This window comes from Haliaeetus albicilla, chromosome 3 (assembly GCF_947461875.1).
Source record: "Haliaeetus albicilla chromosome 3, bHalAlb1.1, whole genome shotgun sequence".
Taxonomy (NCBI): Eukaryota; Metazoa; Chordata; class Aves; order Accipitriformes; family Accipitridae; genus Haliaeetus; species Haliaeetus albicilla.
The window spans coordinates 64,628,873-64,646,709 of NC_091485.1; positions in this window are offsets into that span (position 1 = coordinate 64,628,873).

The following is a 17,837-nucleotide window of genomic DNA, read 5'->3' on the forward strand; positions in this document are numbered from 1 at the left end:
AGATATAGAAATGTATAGAAAATGGTATTATATATGAAAATATATAAATGTAGCTTATTAGGTGCACACGCTAGTAGATGTTAGAGAAGGTCTTACGTATTGAACATTAAAAATATAGTTTCTCTGCATGCAAGGCCAGGCTGAGGGGCTACGTTCCCAGCCAGGAATGCACTATAGCTCATTTCGTAAATACAGGACATTTTGTATTAGGATTAGGACATATCTGCCCTACGCTATGGTGTACGTATCTCGATACACTGATTTTCATAATGCCAAGCCGCCGTTACTTGGGGGGCACCTTGTGTGGGGCATCCCGCGGTGCAGGGCTGCTGTGGGCGGCCGGGAGCAGCTCCAGCCCGGCGGGAAGGGGCAGGCGGGCTGTCAGGCTGCTGGGATGGGGCCGGAGCTCCAGGCCAAGGGCCCGAAGGGAAGAGAAGGGAAGAGAGGAGAAGAGCAGAGCCATGGCGAGCGGCTGGCTGCAGGGCCGGGGGGATAAGCTGCCCTAATCCGGGTCACGTTGCCAGCCGTTCCCCGGCTGCGCTACCTGCCGCCGTGGGGCATTCGGCACCATCTGGCGCTTGCCAGCGACGGTGTTACGTGTTCACCCTCAAGAAACCAAAAAAACCCTCATAGAAACAAGCACTCGAGGCGCGGGGAAGGCTGCGTGTGCAGACGCAGCGCTGCCGGGGCTGGAGGCAGCGGGATCTCCGCAGGCAGGAGAGCTGCGGGGCGGCTGCCTGCTGATGCTGGAAGCCCCACGCCGTGAGCGTCGGCCGCCCCATCTCCAAATCCTACCACGGCTCTCGCCTGGGCGGGTGTTACACGGGGGTCGGCGGGAGGAAGAGTGAAAACCCGCCTGCTTGCAGCCCCTGGGGACAGAAAGCACTTGAGAGCGGCAGTGAGCCGCAGCACATGCAAAAATTAAAATCCAAATACGAGGGCACCGGGGCTGAGGTCTCCTCCTTTTGCCCGTCTGATCTACCCTGCCGGGGCAGTGGTCCCACCTTCCCTTACAGGCAGTGCCAGCTATTTTTTGAGCGGCAGGGGATATTGTTTAAGCTGCAAAGAGTGCTTTGAGCTCCAAAGTCATCTTTGGCGGGTTTCTTCTGCAGTTTAATTACCCCGCGCCCTCGACAAGCGAGCACCTTCCAACAGCGCCGCTGCAGGTGACATTGCCCTCCACGTGCCAGGAGACCCCAGAGGGGACCGGGTCGGCAGCAATGGGGCTGCTTGGGAAGAGGCAACCTCCTAACAGCACCATTGAGCTCGGTGAGTCCCCGAAAGGCTGCGACTGCCTGTCACCCACATCCTGCCCTGCAGAGTGGGTTAAGCCAGGCAGATCCATGTCACTGAAAATACCTTCATCCTTTTAATGAAGACCACTCGGCAGCTCTGAAGCGCAGGTCGGGTTCGGTCTGCCGAAGGGGATGGAATGAGATACGAGTGCTAGGGAAGGCAGACGCAGGGACTGATTTGTCCCGTCCCTTTTAAAAGCCGTCGCGATCTGGGGCGATAACCCGCAAGCACCGTCAAACCCTCGTGAGCGGCCGGGGAGCTGCCGGCGGTCGGCAGCAGGCGGTCGGCTGCTGACTGAAAGCACCGAGTCAGACCGTGAGCCAGAGCGAGCCGTGGATTCAGCTGGGCAGAGGCCGTGTTAAAACCTTTGGAGATTTTAACACGGTGTGGCAGGAGAGCTGCCGCCATCGGCACTGTAGGACAGCCTGAACCCAAGCTAAAAAATTTTATCATTGAAAAAACAACAAAAAAACGAGAGTGAAGCTCGCTGCGTGGACACATAGGTGAAGAGGCAGGGTTAGCCGGGCTGGACCCGCTGCAGGCACTGACATTTTAGAAACGGTGGCACAGACAGAAATTGGAGCTGCTGCTCCGGCACATGGACGCTTTCCTTGGCAAACAAAATTGATCCGCTCGCGGCTGAGCTGCTTCGCTCCCACCAGCCAGGCACAATAGCAATGGTCTGCATGGAGTGGGTTGCAGAGGGCGGCTTTTTTGAGGGCTTCTCTGACAAGCGTGTTTCCACACCAGGGTGTTGCAGGGCAGCAGGCTTCTTTATTTATTTAAGCCTTTACTTAGCAGGTACCACAGGTGCTCAAACTCTGCCTTTGGTCCTCTGCAGGCTGTTGGCATGCAGAGGTTAACGAAGCAGGGGCAAACCCATGCACATGCCTGGGAAGGTGCAGAGATTTGCAAACGCGCCCAGTGACATCAGTTTTGTCCAAAGCTGGTACATCTGTAACTGATTGTGGCTCTGTGTTTACGGATCTGGGAATCGGCAGCAGAGGGATTAAAAGCAGCATGTTTAGCTGTGAAAGGAGAAGGTTGCCCTCCCTACACCAGCGCAGTGGCTCTTGCAGGGGTCTCGCTGCAGCACGTCCATCACGGCCGGCATCACCGGCTCTGTAGAAACTGATTGCACACAGCCGGCCTGACGCACATGCGCACGTTGCACAGACATCAAAGCAGCCTCTTAGGCCTCCTCATGGAGCTCCTGCATGCAATCCCACCTCCCCAAACTTGAACCCCTCCAAGGCTGGGCTCCTCACGCCGAGGAATGAGTTTTATCTCAGGGCACGCAGGAACCGGGCAGGGTGGCTCTGCCATTGCCCGCAGCTGGTTCGAGCCAGGGGGAATTTGCCGCAGCGCAGTTTTGAAGGGAAAACCTGAATTTTTGGGACAAGCTGGGTACAGGGTGATGTTGCCAAGCAGCCACAGGGTGCAGCTAGAAGTGTGCACAGTCCTGGGGCAATGGTGCAGCTGCTTTGCACAGGGGGTGGTGAGGACTTTATTCCAGTGGTGTCTCGACTTCAACCTGTGTAGACTCGCGGTCAGCACTTATAGATACCATAGGGCAAAGCTAACACTGGAAATCAGCTCTAGCAGTGAAAATGGGCACTGACGCTGTGGGTAAAGACGCTGCACCGGGCAGTGCGTTACAAAACCTGGCAGCGTTGGTCTGCAGAAAGTCAATGGGTGCTTGACTGTTGGTCATGACTCACTTGGGTTCCCACAGGTAAGTGGACTTTGGGAGAATTATCAATGTGGTCATTGCATCATCAATGTCTGCATTAAAGGATGCGTTTCCCGCATGGGGATAAAGCCAGCAACCCTCTTTCAGAGCAAACTCTGGGCAACAAACTCTCATTTGGCACATCTTACAGGATCCTGCCCATGCCACAGACTCGGACCATCCCAGACGTGCTCCCACCATCTGATACGGAGAGGCGAGGAGCCCATGTTTGGCTGCAGCAGCCTGTGCTCTCAAACATCGGAAGCAAACATATCCTTCTTACCCCAAAAATGATCCAGCTGATGGATATTTCCTTAGGCAGACAGGTCTGGTAAGCCTCTGTGCCCCCGTCATACCTGGCTGGGCATGCTGGTGGCTGAGTCGGTGTGCCATGGCTCACGCCACTGTGGGAGGGTTTGCCATCTGGCAAAGCCACGCAGTGATGATGAAGGACATCTAACTTCAGGAACGGTGAGTCATGGTGTGGCCCAAGCTTTATTTTCCTACACCTCTGTTCACTGCTGCAACTCACTGAGCCAGAGCAAATGCCAGAAATAAGCTTGGCTCGATGGCATGTGCGTTACAGTGATGCTTTAGGGGAGCTAGTTTTCCCCTGGGACTCTCTATTTCTTCTGTCTGGATGCTCACGGGTGTCCTGTGGAGCCTTATCTTTCCAAAAATTCAGTACCTCTACCCTGGATTGGGCCTCCTGTTGGCCCTGGGTACGGGAGGGGACCCTCCTGCCCCTGCCTCCCAGTCACTACCTGGTGGATGTGGGTTCCTCAAGGCACCTGAGAGTGAATCTCTTTGGGATCCTCCCAGGAGAGGGATGTTGCACAAATGCCGATGACATAAATGCCTCTCACCCCGGACTCCTGCCTGTGCATTACCAGAGCCTGGTCACAGGTGGGCAGAGCACAGGTCTAACAGCAATAACAGCGGCATCCGACGATGTACGCTGTTCTTCTCATCTTCAAAGCATTAGCTGTTGGGAATTAATCTTCATACCAGGCAGGCGAGTCTCATGACCCTTGCTCCACAGAGAGGCAGAGTGAATGATGTGATGAAGGGTGAATCAGGTCATGGCTGCAATGGAATCACGGCAGTTCCTGCCTGCCTGTCCCATGACCATTAGACCTTATGTACTCATCAAGGAGGTAGCTGGCATCCGAAGAGGTGCGGGAGCCAGCCTCTCCTCTGGCGGCAAGTCACGCTGCCCCTGGGGAGGTGCTGGGCCATGAATCACCTTTGGAAGCAGGTTCCAGCGCTGGATGTGGCTGGGGAGTCGCAGGGTGCATCCTCTGACGACTCGCTCCCGGGGTCTGGCAGTACGAGATCACCCAGTTAAGGATGCTGAAAGGCCGAGGGAAACAGCTCCTGGCAGGATCAGGGTGCCAAACTTTTTCTTTTTTGCCTGTGAAAGTCCAAGCCTAAGATTTTAACCCTCTGGATGGGGTCTTGGCTGCTGATGTTGGGGTGAGAGGGCCGTTTGTGTAAATCACTAGTGGGGACTCAAGCCAGGAGACTGGCCCCAAGGGCAGATTTGGTCTCGCCAGCTGCTGCTTGACCTTGGGCGAGTTACTTGATCTCCCCGGGGAGAAGCCCACAGGGAACCAGAAGGAGAGGAACAACATAGTTTCCTGGGCAAATACCTGCAAGTGGGTTTGGTGTGAAAATAGAAAATACTTAGGAAAAGTAAAATGATGCCCTGATTTTACCTCAGTTAACAGAAACGTACCCCTAAACGTGGAGCGATGCGGTTAGGACAGATAATAGAGAGGAGAAAGCCACAATAGTACTGGCAGTTCCCCGTGCACAAAAGACAAACAGCGGGGTGTTGTCTGCGAGCCAACTTCCACGTACGTCGCACGCGATGGGCCAGCCCTTCCTCCTTCCTCCAAGCGCCATAGGTAGCTCTAAAGGAGGAAAGGGGCTGGCAGCGAATTAATGTCAGCAAGCTGACTGAAAAGAGGAGCAGCCCGAGGCACTTGTGTCTTGTCAAATTGGAAGTATATCCGGGAATTACTTCCTGCATATAGTAAATTGTGCATGCTGTAGCTGACAGCAGGCTTGGAGATTTTGATTTCATAGAAAATATGTATTTTCCATGTCAAAGGGTGTTTCCGCCTCCCGTCCACTGGGTTAAGCGCAGGATTTTGCAGCCAGGAGTTGTTAGTACTTGACATTCAGTTCCACAACAGAGAAGAGCAGGAGTTCAGAGCTACGGTGGGCAAGGGGCCAGGAGCACCTGAACCGGCTGCAGGTTTCTCTGCAGGACAGCAATGCACGAAGCCAAGAGCTGGATTAGCTTCAGGGCCTCCCTGAGGTCCACGGCGGTGTGTGCGCTGCACCGCCAGTGCTGGGGAAAGCAAAAGGCACTGAAAGGCACTAAATTCTGAGGGTATTGCATCTGCGAAGATCAAGTCAGCAGTGGGGCTGGCTTGGCCTGGCTTTGTAGTGCAGGTCACGGCTGACCTCCTAGAATAATCAGTGAGCTCCTGTAATTACCCCAGGGACATCACATAGTGGCCATGCCTTTCATCTCTTCCGTTCTCCTTGTGGCATATCATGGCTGTGGCTCTTATAATGGGTCTGAAGTTTGTTATTGGTGCTGCAGTGTTTTCTGTGGCTTTTGTGGCCCCCTGTACAACAAGCAGTGCTGCCTGGTTGCCTGCAGTCTCAGGGAACCCGGTTTGGTGACCCAAATTCTCCCTTTTTTTGCCCACTGCTCTTGTTCCCTGGATGCCTGTTGCAGGGAGGTGGTTAACGCCAGGTCCTCTCTTTTGCAACCTCCTTGCATCTTTATTTTCCTGTCTCCTAAAGGGATTTGGAGCCTTCAGAGGTGGAAGGATGCTGCAGTCCAAGGGCAGACCCTGCTGCAGAGGACGGATGTCCCTGGAAGGGAAGGTAGGAACACAGATGGAGGGAACGGAGTGTGAAATTTCCGCCCTTCTGTCCACCCAGCAGCCTGCAGAAAGCAGCTGTTTCCATTGCGTGAAGAGCCGTCCCGGGCAGGGCAGTTTCCAAATGTAAGAGGTGACCCCAGGTAAGGTCTGGGAAGGTGCCAGGGGGTTACAGCCCTGCCCGTCATACATGCTGTCCACTCCTGGCCTCCATTCAACGCAATGGAGGAGAAAACCTGAACGTAACCTCTTGCTGTTGGACCACACAGCACATCTACCCTCTCATGGGCTCTGAAAGGAGTTGTTTTTCTCACTGGCCATTAAGCAAATGCAGATTTCATGGTCATGCTATAGAAACCACCACAGGGGAAGCAGCCTGGGAAGTTGTTCCTGGCTGGATTTGAAGTGCCCCTTAGCTGACCCTCTTGTCCCTTACGTGTTTCTAACCCAGAGCTACACGTTTTACAGAACAGCTTATTCTTCCATATGCAAGAAAGCCCTCTCCTGTACCAGCAGCTGCTTTCCACGAAAGCCAGAGCTTTGACCGCTCAGTCTCAATTAATTGCCCACAGGAGTTTCTCAGAATGCTCGCCTCCGTGTCTGTGGCAAGCTCCAGCCTGGGTCACTCTACATTTTGCTTACCTCAACATGACCCTGGCAGCACCAGTGGGATGCAGTGAGCATCCCTGCCTGGCAGGGCAGGCTCTGCAAAGCTGCTCCAGGGTGGCTGGGTCTCGTGGGTGGCCAGTGCCCAGCGCAGCCATGGGAGCTTGCTGCAAAGGGCAGCAGGGCGATTTGCCGTGTAAAACCCCCCGCGGAGGGAGGAGCATGGTTATTAGAGAGTTCCGATCCTCCTCCCTGTTGGTAAGGATACACAACTTTTCCTAAACACAGCCTGTCCAGCTGCATTCCTGAAGCACGCATTCCTTGCTGGCGTAGCTCACCCGGAGTGTGGCCAGGAATAGCGCTGCGGCTTCGTGTGGGACCTCTCCCAAATACATCTTTAATTGAACAGGGCCACTTGGCCCAAGTGCTTGAACTCAGACCAGGAGAGAAGTATTGTAATTACTGGTCTTTTTGTCATTTTCTACCCAATGCCATCTATTCTTTATTCCTTGCATCTATGACTTACAAGCACTATCACTCTTTCAGCTTTGTTTTCTGTTTTTCGAGCATCTGATGGATGCTGTGCAGGTACCACTGCCCTCTATTGGGCTGCTCGTCTGGCCAGTGTGGGTGCTGGTGAGCAGGGACACCGGTGGAGCTGCCTTCCTGAGTTAATATAATGAAGGCTTGTTGTCGTGCAGCTTGAGGTACTAATTTCTGTCTCTAAAACCACATAGCTGAGATTCAGCTGGCTACTCATAGCCACAAAGAATGCTTTGCTGGAAGGGCAGTCGCCAGCTTTCTGATTTTTATCGTAAGTCTTGTGATAGCTGGCTTTCTTTTGACAGCACCAATATCTGGAGCATAGTTTTGGGGTGAGAAGCTCAGCTTTCGGTTTAAACCCAGAATGCACATTTGCAGCCCTGACAGTTGCAGAGAGAAGCTGCAAAGTGACTTCCAAGCATGCTCCCATGGCTCAAAAATTGCAAAATACCCCATGCTTTGGTTAAGAAGACAATCAAAAAGGAATATTATGTTTGTTAAGGCTAAGTTGTGGTCTTTGAGTACTTGGCACTGGTAATCTCAGGGAAAGATGCCAACGTACGAGGCCTTTTTGTTATGGAGAAGCTACTCATAATTTTGAGATGCAGGACTGCAGGTATTTAGGTGTCCTGGAATAGGTGACTCCTAGGAAGTGCTGAGAAGGGCACAGCTGCTGTGGTGAGCTCAGTGGGCCACCTCTCATGCCCAGGACCTTTTAGAGGAGCAGGTAGGAGGCATCAGACTAGGTTGGCTCCTTTCCCTTGCCCTGCCTATCACTGCCCACAGGCAACCTTAATGCCAGCACTCTTGATCTAAATACATACAAGTAAGATATTTTTATAACCCTTTCCTTTTTTTATGAACAGTTGCATGAAAGAGGAGCATTTTCTGATCAGACCTTCTGCTGAAGACCACTGCACATCTGAGCTTTTTGCTTCCAGTAGGTAATATGAAGACATATCTTAGGGGCTTTGGCTTCAGCTCTCTCAGGCTTGGTACTGCTCCAGTAGAGGCAAAGACTTTGTGGCTCAGCAACCACAGTTTTTAATCCGCTTTTTTGTGCTTCCCTGGGCTGTGTGCAGACATAATCACAGTGGTCAGTCCTTGCTTTCAACTTCCCCCTTGCTGCCTTGTGATGTTTACATGGCGTGTAGTGTTCTGCAAGCTTCAGATAAACAGAAATAAAAATCAGTGTTGGTTTGCTTTATAAGAGTAACCCCCTGGAGTCAACAGCCATTCACTGGTTGTAACCTTTTACTCTCGCACTAAGAAGTGACTTTACAGAAGAAATAAATAGAGTATCAACTTAGGGTTCCCATGTGTCACACTGTTTTCACATGAAAGCATTAACAAACTAAACGCAGCATGGGAATGAAGCAATAAAGCATCTGGACTTTCTTGGCCAGGCATGGAGTACAGTGTGCCTGATTTTTCCAGGAAGCAAGTGGATTTGCAGAGAAAGTGCCAAGGAGTCACAGCAGCATCCCTGTTATTACAAGGAGGGATTTTTCAGCACACACTGTGCTGAAATGATGATGGGTGGCTACTACTCTTTAGGATCTTTTAGTCTTTCTGCAGGCAATGAGAGCCCACCTCCTAGAAGATGCTGGAAAAGGGGAGGCAGCCCAGAGATGGCCTGAGAGCAATACTCTCCAAGGTGTTTTTCATCAGTCCAGAGCTGGTAGCTGCAAGGAAAGGGCACAACACTGGTATCTGCAACAGAAGGAATTAATTCAGAGTTTAAGTCCATATTTCTTGGGCTGCAGTTATCTCCCTTCCAAGTTTTAGCTGGGAAAGAGGCAGTCTTCTTGTAAAATACAAGGAAGATCTAAGTAATACCAGATCTATCTTTATGTATCTAGTGGCTTGATTCTTAAATTTTAAAATATGATTAAACCAGCAGGAAATAAAGCAACTTGCTGCTTTGAGGGTCTTCCCATTTAAAAGACAAGTCCTGTCTCTTAATCAAGGCTAATACAGCCTTGTGCTGAGTTGCTCGTCTCAACACTTGGCTGATGGGCAGAAGCATTTTTCTGGAGAATATGACAGGTTCCTTTCCTAAAGGTTGAGGTACAAGCCATGACAACCCTTCAAAGTGACAAAAAGGCACCTTTATACGTTGGCAGGGGTTCAGGTATTTGGGATTGATGGAAAAAATAATTAATCCCTGCCATAGTAAAATTGGGATACAGGGCTGCAGGACTCTGAATAACTCAGCAAGCTCAGCGGGCTCGTAATTCAGAAGAAGCCCAAGCAGGCCACCTGCATGGCTGGAACATCGATTTTGTTTTTTTTATTGGCAAGAGCTGATGCGCATTAAGAGCCTCTGAGCTCTGCAGAAGCAGTTAGGTACTCTACCCAGCTGCCTCAAATCGGTCCTAAAGGGAGAAAAAAGTTACCTGTCATCCTTCCTTGGCTCATGGTAAGATATGTGAGCTGCCACATTACAATTATAGGCCAGTTCAGGAGAAAATTTTGTCCCTCTGAACCAAAATACATCACCTGGCCCAGGACAGGACCTTTCTTCCGTTTTTTTGGCAGCCGAGATGCACAATCGCCTGGGTTTAACAAGTCCCCGTGCCTGAGGAGAGCTGCAGGAACGCCGTGTCTCTGTGTTCTTCGTGTGCACCCGCTGCTGCGGGGTGATGCAATCTGCCTCCCCGCTCCTTAAATGAGGTCAGATTACCTTGCGTTTCACTGGAGTCAGGAGTGTGCTCTGGGACAGTTACTGTGGCTCAGCTCACAGGCAGGAAATTGTTAAATTTCGGTAATTAATTGCAAGGACGAGCCTGTCAGTTGAGTCTGTCCCAGCCTGTTCTTTAGGTTGCAGGTCCTCGGGTGCAGGAGTTGCTTTTTTTCAGAGCTATATTCTCTAATGTGATTTCCCACCCATATTGCATCAAAAAAAAGGTGAGTCCTCCTAAGTTTGCATTTAATTTTAAGGTTCTCCTGCTCTAACTTGCCAGGGGTTTGCCCAGGCTAGGTGGGACACAGTAGCTGTATCAATCTGAGAGTGCAAAGTAGTCTCCTCTGCTGCTGCCAGAACAGCTAATTTGGCATCTGCAGCTGCTGTTGGCAACTTTCCCACTGATATTAGTGGAGCAGGTTTTGTTCTTAAATTTGCAGTCTGTGTCCCTAAGGAATACTCTGGCTTGAAACTTTGTGGTGGTTCAAGTGAGGGTTTTTGCTGACAGCTGCAGTGGACCAGTAGTCCTCTTCCTCCAGCCTGGTTGTCTGGAGGCAGAGCTGGTGGCCAAGAAAAAACACGTCCCAGCAGATAGCATGCTAGTTATTGGAGGGTGTTGAGCACTGTGCGGAGTATGCTGACTTTTAAAGGGTGACCACTGTAAGTACACCAGCTGGAGCACAAGGAAGGAAAACACTTCTAGATCCAAGTTTAGTGATCAGCTATTCCATTGAGCATAAAACTTGTATAAGAGCTCATAGCATTCATCTTTCTGTTGAACATCCAACAAGTACTGCAGCAAAATTAATTCCAGATAATACAATTGAGGTTAACTTAATGGAGAAAAAGCTTGGAAAGCTTTTTTGGAAGGGGATGTGTTCTGTATATTTATATATCTATATCCATTATGGGAAGGACGTTAGCTCTGGTGTGGGAGGGTAATGACACATGGGGCCTAACGGAGGTCTCATCATGTGTCTGTGGAAAATACATATCATGTAAGGCAGTGTGTGCAGCGTAGGAGAATTAGGAAACCTTGAACAGGTGACAGCTGATTAAACAGCTGAATTTTTAGATCTCTGAGCTATTTGTAATGCAGAGACGCATCATAAGACAGCTACCTACCTTAAACTGCCTGAACCCAGTCTTTTCCTCCTGTTCCCAGGCACTGCAGCTTACCTGGTACAAAGCTTTTATTGTCTAGCCTGTGCAGAAACATCCTTTGTCATCATACTGGAGTCTAACTCCTCCAGCTAAATTAGATCACTGTAGCAGTGTAGACAATATACAACCCTGCAAGCCAGAATGTGAATTTATTACTTTTCCCATAACACTAGTTTTACAATGTTTTTGGAACAAGCCTTCCTGCTGTCTTTTGAGTAAAGCGTTTAAGTTGAAGGAAGAAAGAGAAGGTAAATTCAACTTAAAATCTTCAGACCCAAGATCAGCCCCAAAGCGTTCGTGTCACCGCAGTCAGAAGCCACCTTATCTTCTGGTGTGGTTTCACTGTAGCTGAGAGCTTACAAGAATGGCTGATACCATGAGAACAGTTAATCCCTTTTTCACCCTTCCCTGGTGCTGGGATTTGTGCAAGATTACATTCAAATGTATTTCTCAAGAAAAGTCAACTGGGGATACCACTCAACTCCCATATCTTGATGGATCTTCAAAGCCATTCCCTATCCCAATACCCAACCTTATCTGGACATAAACAGATGCTCAGTGCATCTCTGGGCCATCTTCCCTGCATGGTCAGACTGTACGATCACCAGCTGTTTCAGCAGCAGAAGTTGGTGTAAAAACAAAGTGGCTGAAAGATTCGTAGGCTGTACAGAAGGGACAAAATGCAAAGCACAGATGGATGCTATTCCCATAGAGGAGGGGAGTGCAGGGGGTCAGACGTGCTCCCTGTTGATCCTGCTTCACTGGGGTGCATGGGATCTGGATGGGTCTTCCCGAGGGGGATCTTGGGTAAAGACTTGAGGATTTAGATGATGTCAGATATGCCATGAATTCATGCGCCATTGCACACTGTCAGAAAAACCACAGTTCCCTCTAGAAAGAGGAACCCATTTTCTCTCCCGCTGGGGGCTGAAGTACACAGAGCAGAGCATTACAGCACTGATCTGACTAAGCTGACATAATAGGCTTCAAATAAGTAAGTCTGAGGCAGACAGTAATTGCAGTAAGGTGGACTTGGTGGTGAAAACACAGATCGCCACAGGTATGCCCCAGCTGCGAAGGAGGGCATTGTCTCTTCCTTTGCTCCTCACCACATAGGACTCCATTTTAAAATTTACAATTATAGCTTGATTGGCACCACAGACCAGAACCGCAGATGAAACGAAATCTGATAGCCCCTCCCTGCTATTTAAAATAATATTGCAAAAATATCCACCTGTTCCCTGGGCAGGGATAGCACAAAGGGCAGAAGAGGACATCGCCTTCCAATTTCTGACTCCATCTCTTTCCCCAGCTGTAGCCTGGTCATGTCCTGACTGTCCATACAATGTGCCTAAATATTTCTATCATTAACAAAAGAAAGAAAAAAAGGAAAAGAGGCATCCTCTATCAGCAGGTAAAATAGCTGTCTGCAATGTTTCTAGCAGGAAAAGGTTAAATTCAACTGTATGATGTTTTTCACGAAGTGTCTGCTTTCCAGGGAAACTCTGGGTTTAGAAACATTAAGAGTTCACTGCCGTGGTAATATTACCTCAGTGTGCCCCAGGAGGCAGGATTTTTGTTTCTCTGCTTTTCTATCCTTTTCTATGGGCTGTCCGTTTCAGCCATAGAAGGTCTTCTGTGGTGCACCAGCATCAATGACTCTCATAACATACCATTTTCCTTCTCCAGGAGGACAGACTTCAGTGCTTCCTGGGGATTTTGCTCTTTACCAGTGAAATGGCCCATACAATTGGCAGCATAAAGTGCATTAACTACAGGTTCCATAATGTTTAACAGGGATACAAAAAAAGTCAGCAATGGAGTTATGCCTCTTCACATGTAAACCTAATTTTCTCACCAGCCACATGCATGGTTTTAATTTACTTTATCCTGTACAGGCTATCAGCAGCAGTCTGGTAGCAAGCTGTTGCTTTTTTCCCCTAGAAAAAGCAACACAGAGATGATGTACAGGGTCAGGGCTGGGACAAACTAACCTGATGTAATGGACAGTCAAAACAACATAAAAATGAGCCTGCCATAAAAGCTTTAAGTGGTGCAACACGATTCCTGCAATTAAACTGACACAGTATCTGTCAGACCATTGATCTGGTTTGCTGGACTAACAGAGGAGGATAGAAACTCAAGGTGGCAGATAACAGAGTTTTGGTCCAGAATTTAGTTCTTGGACTAAATTCCAAGACTAAAGTACAGCTCTGAAGGCAGGAGCTCATCCAGTAACTGGTTGATTCCCTCTGCTGGGAAGCAGTAAAAGACATCACTTTTACCAGTGAACCAGATGGATGTCTCTTCTCAGAAAACACTGTTGGGAACTTCAGAGGCATCGTGTTATGTACGATGTTCATCTCTCTGGCATGTTGGATGAAAATACTCTATCCATAATAATAAGGTAATTGGCTGTAATTTAGCATATTAAGCAATCTGGCCTTAAAAGTCATCAGACAAGTACATGGGAGGATTTAGCCCTAGTACAGGCAATCACGGCATGTGTTTTAGTGGTGCAGGTAGTACTAGAACTGTCCCCTCTCTAACAAAATGCAACATTATCCCAAGCACACAATCGGCGTGGTTCCACCCAGACCAGTATTTGGAGTGCGGAAGAATCCTGCTGGTCTTCCATCACCTGTTCCAGCCAACTTTCTTCTTCCCCTCCCAGATAAAATGCCCTGCAGATCTAATGGTAGAATTTGGCTCTCAAAGCTAGAAAGCTCCGACTGTAGCCAAACTAATATTCTAAAATAGAAAGAAAAATGAGAAACCAGAAATATTGTTTTCCTCTTTCAAAAGTTTCAGCAGGAAGCTAGCAGTGAGAAACCGCTAAAATGGCGCTCTCCCAATTACGTCTCCCGACCTGGTCATTGCCTGAAACGCTCAAAAGATCCTCATCCTAAGGTCCAAAGGGACCTTGGTTTCATGCCTGTGGCTCTGGTATCACTGGAAACCACCTTAAGGTAATTGAGCTCAGGATTTGGTCTTTCTGTATGAATCAGTTTTAGGGAAGCTGACAGCTACAAATCCCTGTGTTTTTGTTCTGATGAAAACAGCCTGAAGATCTAAATTTAACAGTTGATTTCACAATGCTCATTTTTGACTGTAAGTAAAATCACCCTTGAAAAATAGCTTATAATAGGAAGAGATATATTCTCTGGATGCTGGAAAAACAAACCAAAAAAGCAAACAGGACAAATTTATCCTCATTCACAATTTAGATCACTTCTGATGGAAGCTTTCTATTCTCTGCTTGGGATCTTTGGATGAATACTGTGAATAAAAATAAGGTTAGTTACAGAAAAGATTCATAATGCTTGACCCCATTTCAGAGGAAGATACAGCACATATCTTCAGTGTTTGGGTCAAGGGAAAAGACGCCTGCAGATCGAATCTGCGGTGTGAATGTTTTTTTCACATGAGGAAATCAGACAGAATATTTTTCCAACATGAAGAAGACTGTTCTTCATGCACACAGTTATTCTGATTAATTCCTCCTTGCAGACAAGTTATCACTATCACTTACCCCACAGTCACATTACTACACTTTAACAATGTAAAGAGACCATAGAGTGGATGTAAATATAATTTATAGTTGAAGAATGACATAAATCACCTGCACATTATGAGGCGATTTATTGTCAAAGAGAGTGGGGCCTCTACAGTGCAAATCTGCTCCCAAGAGTGACAAATGGCATCTTCTACTCAGCGCTTTGTATTTGAAACAAGGTCTGCTTTCAAATAAGCCAGGATGGATACCAGAGAATGACCTGCATCCTGCTCCTCCTCGTGCCTTGTCAGCAGTTCACTGGGTTCCAGCCATGCAAATTCATGGAAGAGAGGAAGATACACATGTGTCCTTGGAAACATGATTTTTATTTGGGAACATCCTGAACCTCGGATGCCACCAGCATTCATCAGTCCAGCAGTTAGGAAAAAAGTCATTGCACTTATAAACTGAATGCAGCTGAGACCAGCTACTCTAAGAAATTACACAGAGGCTTTTATAATATAGTGTACCATGTCACAGCCCCCCCAAAATAGGAGACGTTCATCCACCATGGCTCAGGGCCTGCCTTTGGCCATGTCCTACTGATCCAAGGGGTGACAGAGGTGTCCCCTCTGCCTGTGTAGGTGCACATCTGCATGGACACCTCTGAGGAACCAGTTGGGAAATGGGTACCAAGGGCACAGGTATGGCCCAGGCTGCCCTCCTGGGCCAAGTCCTGGGCATCCCCTGTCCTGGGTTCTTTGGGGTGTCTCCCAGGCTGGTAGGATGCTTGAGCATGCAGGGAGACCTGAGACATCCTCATCTCACACTTCCTTGGAGGTGGTTGCCCCCAAAGCCATCTGCCCACTCCGGTGGGGGGCGAGACCACCTCTGTGAGCACCTTCTCTCCTGAAAAACTGCTCCTGCATCCCCCAGGAGAGCTGCTGGCAGGAAGGTTGGCACTGCAACACCCGGCGTCGACGTGGCAGGCAGCTGGGTGCAGCCGAACGAGCCACACTCATGGCAGAAGAATGTGAGGTGCCTCCCTGGGCTGTGAGGTAGCCTGCGGGCAGGCTCAGCGCTGTGTTGGCTGCACGGCCGTCGGTGCATTGCTCTGTCTGCCGCATGACAGATGAGCAGGCGGTGTGGCGTGCTGCTGCTCCTCGTCTATCGGTGGGGCCCATCCGGAGAAGCGGTGGGCTGGTGTCAAGCATGATGTGTGCTCAGATGTCTAGCTGGATGGTCCATGAGGGTCTGCCTGGGCTATCAGCTCTGCTCCCTCACTGCAGCTGGCTCCTTGGGAGAGGCAGGGCTCGATAAGCTTCACTAGGAGGAGATGAAGTGGGGCTGATGCTTGCCCCGTGGTCAGGTCTATGTAGCAGTCCCACCAGCAGTCCCACCCCCTGTTGCTGTGCTCCATCCTGCCCTGTTACATCCCACTTCTGCTTCAGGTAACGCTCTGGTCCTCAAGACATAAACAGCAATAAAAATAAGTCTTTTTATATTGCTCCTTGACCTCAACCATGCCAGTCCCTTCGGCATTTGGTTCAGACTGCAGCTTCTCCAGTCTGCCTCGTGGCTGCCTTGGCTTGAGTGCCAACCTCCTAATCCTGCCTGGGCTCAAACCCGGCCCTACTATTTGGGCTTGACTCTGCCTTGCCCTATTCATGCTTACCTAAGAGGAGAAGGTCTTTCTCTGTTGGGTCTTCGCTCTTTCCTTGGGGGACAAATTCTTCCCACTCTGATGGGCTTGGAGAACCCACAGGTTCATGTCTGAGCTCCAGCCACCAGCAGCCCCAGGCTGCCATGGACTGCCTCATTAGGGTCTGGGAGTCTGGAGACACTTGACAGGGGAGCTGTTGTTTTGGGTATTTTGGGTATTTCTCAGCCCACGCTTGAAATGCCTACTCCTTGTGCTAAAGCTACAGTTTCATTCCCTGAACTGTCTGAGGTGAGGCTGTTAAGAAAAATTTAGAAACATAATACCCCATGAGAGACCCCTCATGGTACAAGAACTGGTTTTGTTTACAAAGGCCAGCTCATCAGCTGGAGTTAATCAGTTTCAGCATCAGTTTAGCATCAGTGAGGCTTTGTTGATTTGCACATGCAGAGGATTTGGCCTCAGTGCCCGGTCCATATTATTTTACAGCAGATAATGAATGCAGCATGTCATGCTTGCTTTTCCTACCCTTCTCTGAAGATGCAGTGTTACTGACCTGAAAACATTTTCCCACTACTAAACTTTCAGTCAGGACATAAGTCCTTTTTAAGATGCTGAACACCACATGATGCCTTCTCCTTGTGTGGGAACAGCTCTGCCGTACCAAGACGAGGTGTGATCTTGACTTATGGGATAGAGATTCCTTGTGGCACTGACTCATACGCTGTACGTTTGTGCTCGTTTTCACATCTTCCTCCTGATCCTGTTTTAGGCTGCTTTTCCATTACTCCTCCACCCTGGGGGAGGAATCCTCAGCCAACACAGCTCTAACCCGGAAACCACAGAGGATGAAAAGACCTTTCATAGCAGTAATGATGCCATGTTCCTCTCCTCTGCAGCTGCATTTTGAAAACAAAAGATCAGGAGGCAAAGTTGCCACCCACAAGCAGAACTTGCAGCTCTGCAGCCATCGGGGACTGGTGCAAATGGGCCTAATGCAGATGCCAGAGAACACACTTCCTATTGACACCAGAGAACAACAAGAACCGAAACTATAACCTAATCTAGGGTGACAACAATGTCTATTTTTGCATATTTAGCAAGGATAGGCTCAGGCCATGAGCTGAGAATTAGCTTTGCCCACACCCTAAAATCTTCATGTTTGTAATCAGCTGTTTGGGTCCGTCTGTTGTAAAGACTATGGAATGTCTGCAAAATAAGGTGGTGGATGCACTTCCACTTCGTTGCACCTCAGTAGGTACCTGCGCCTATGCACATATTCCAGCTCCAGTGTCCATGAAAGATTCCCCATAAAACAGATAGGAAGACACGTGGAAGCACATCCAGTAGTTTGGTGAGTCTGTTGTTTAACACAAAGTGTAGAAGAACAGGTTGAAGGCCATGCACCGATGACCTCTTTTTACTACAGCGTATTGCTACACCACGTTTAGCTGTGCGCTTCTGGGCTGAAGTGCTCCTTGGATCTTGCTTTTCCAGCATGGATAGCACTTTTTGAACTGGCAAAGGGTAGGTGATTGACATCAGACAGAAGGCCTGATTTCATCAAGGCTTTGGCATGCCACTTGCTGGAAAATCTATTCTGATAAGTGCCATCCAGTGTCATTAAATGTGGCACTGAAAGGTAAACTAAGTCCCTGCCAAGGAACTGCCACTCTGGACTTGTTTGCTCTCTGCTCGTACAGGCAGATCTGATGTTAGTCATCAATGGGAAAAGGTCAGTGGGACTAGGA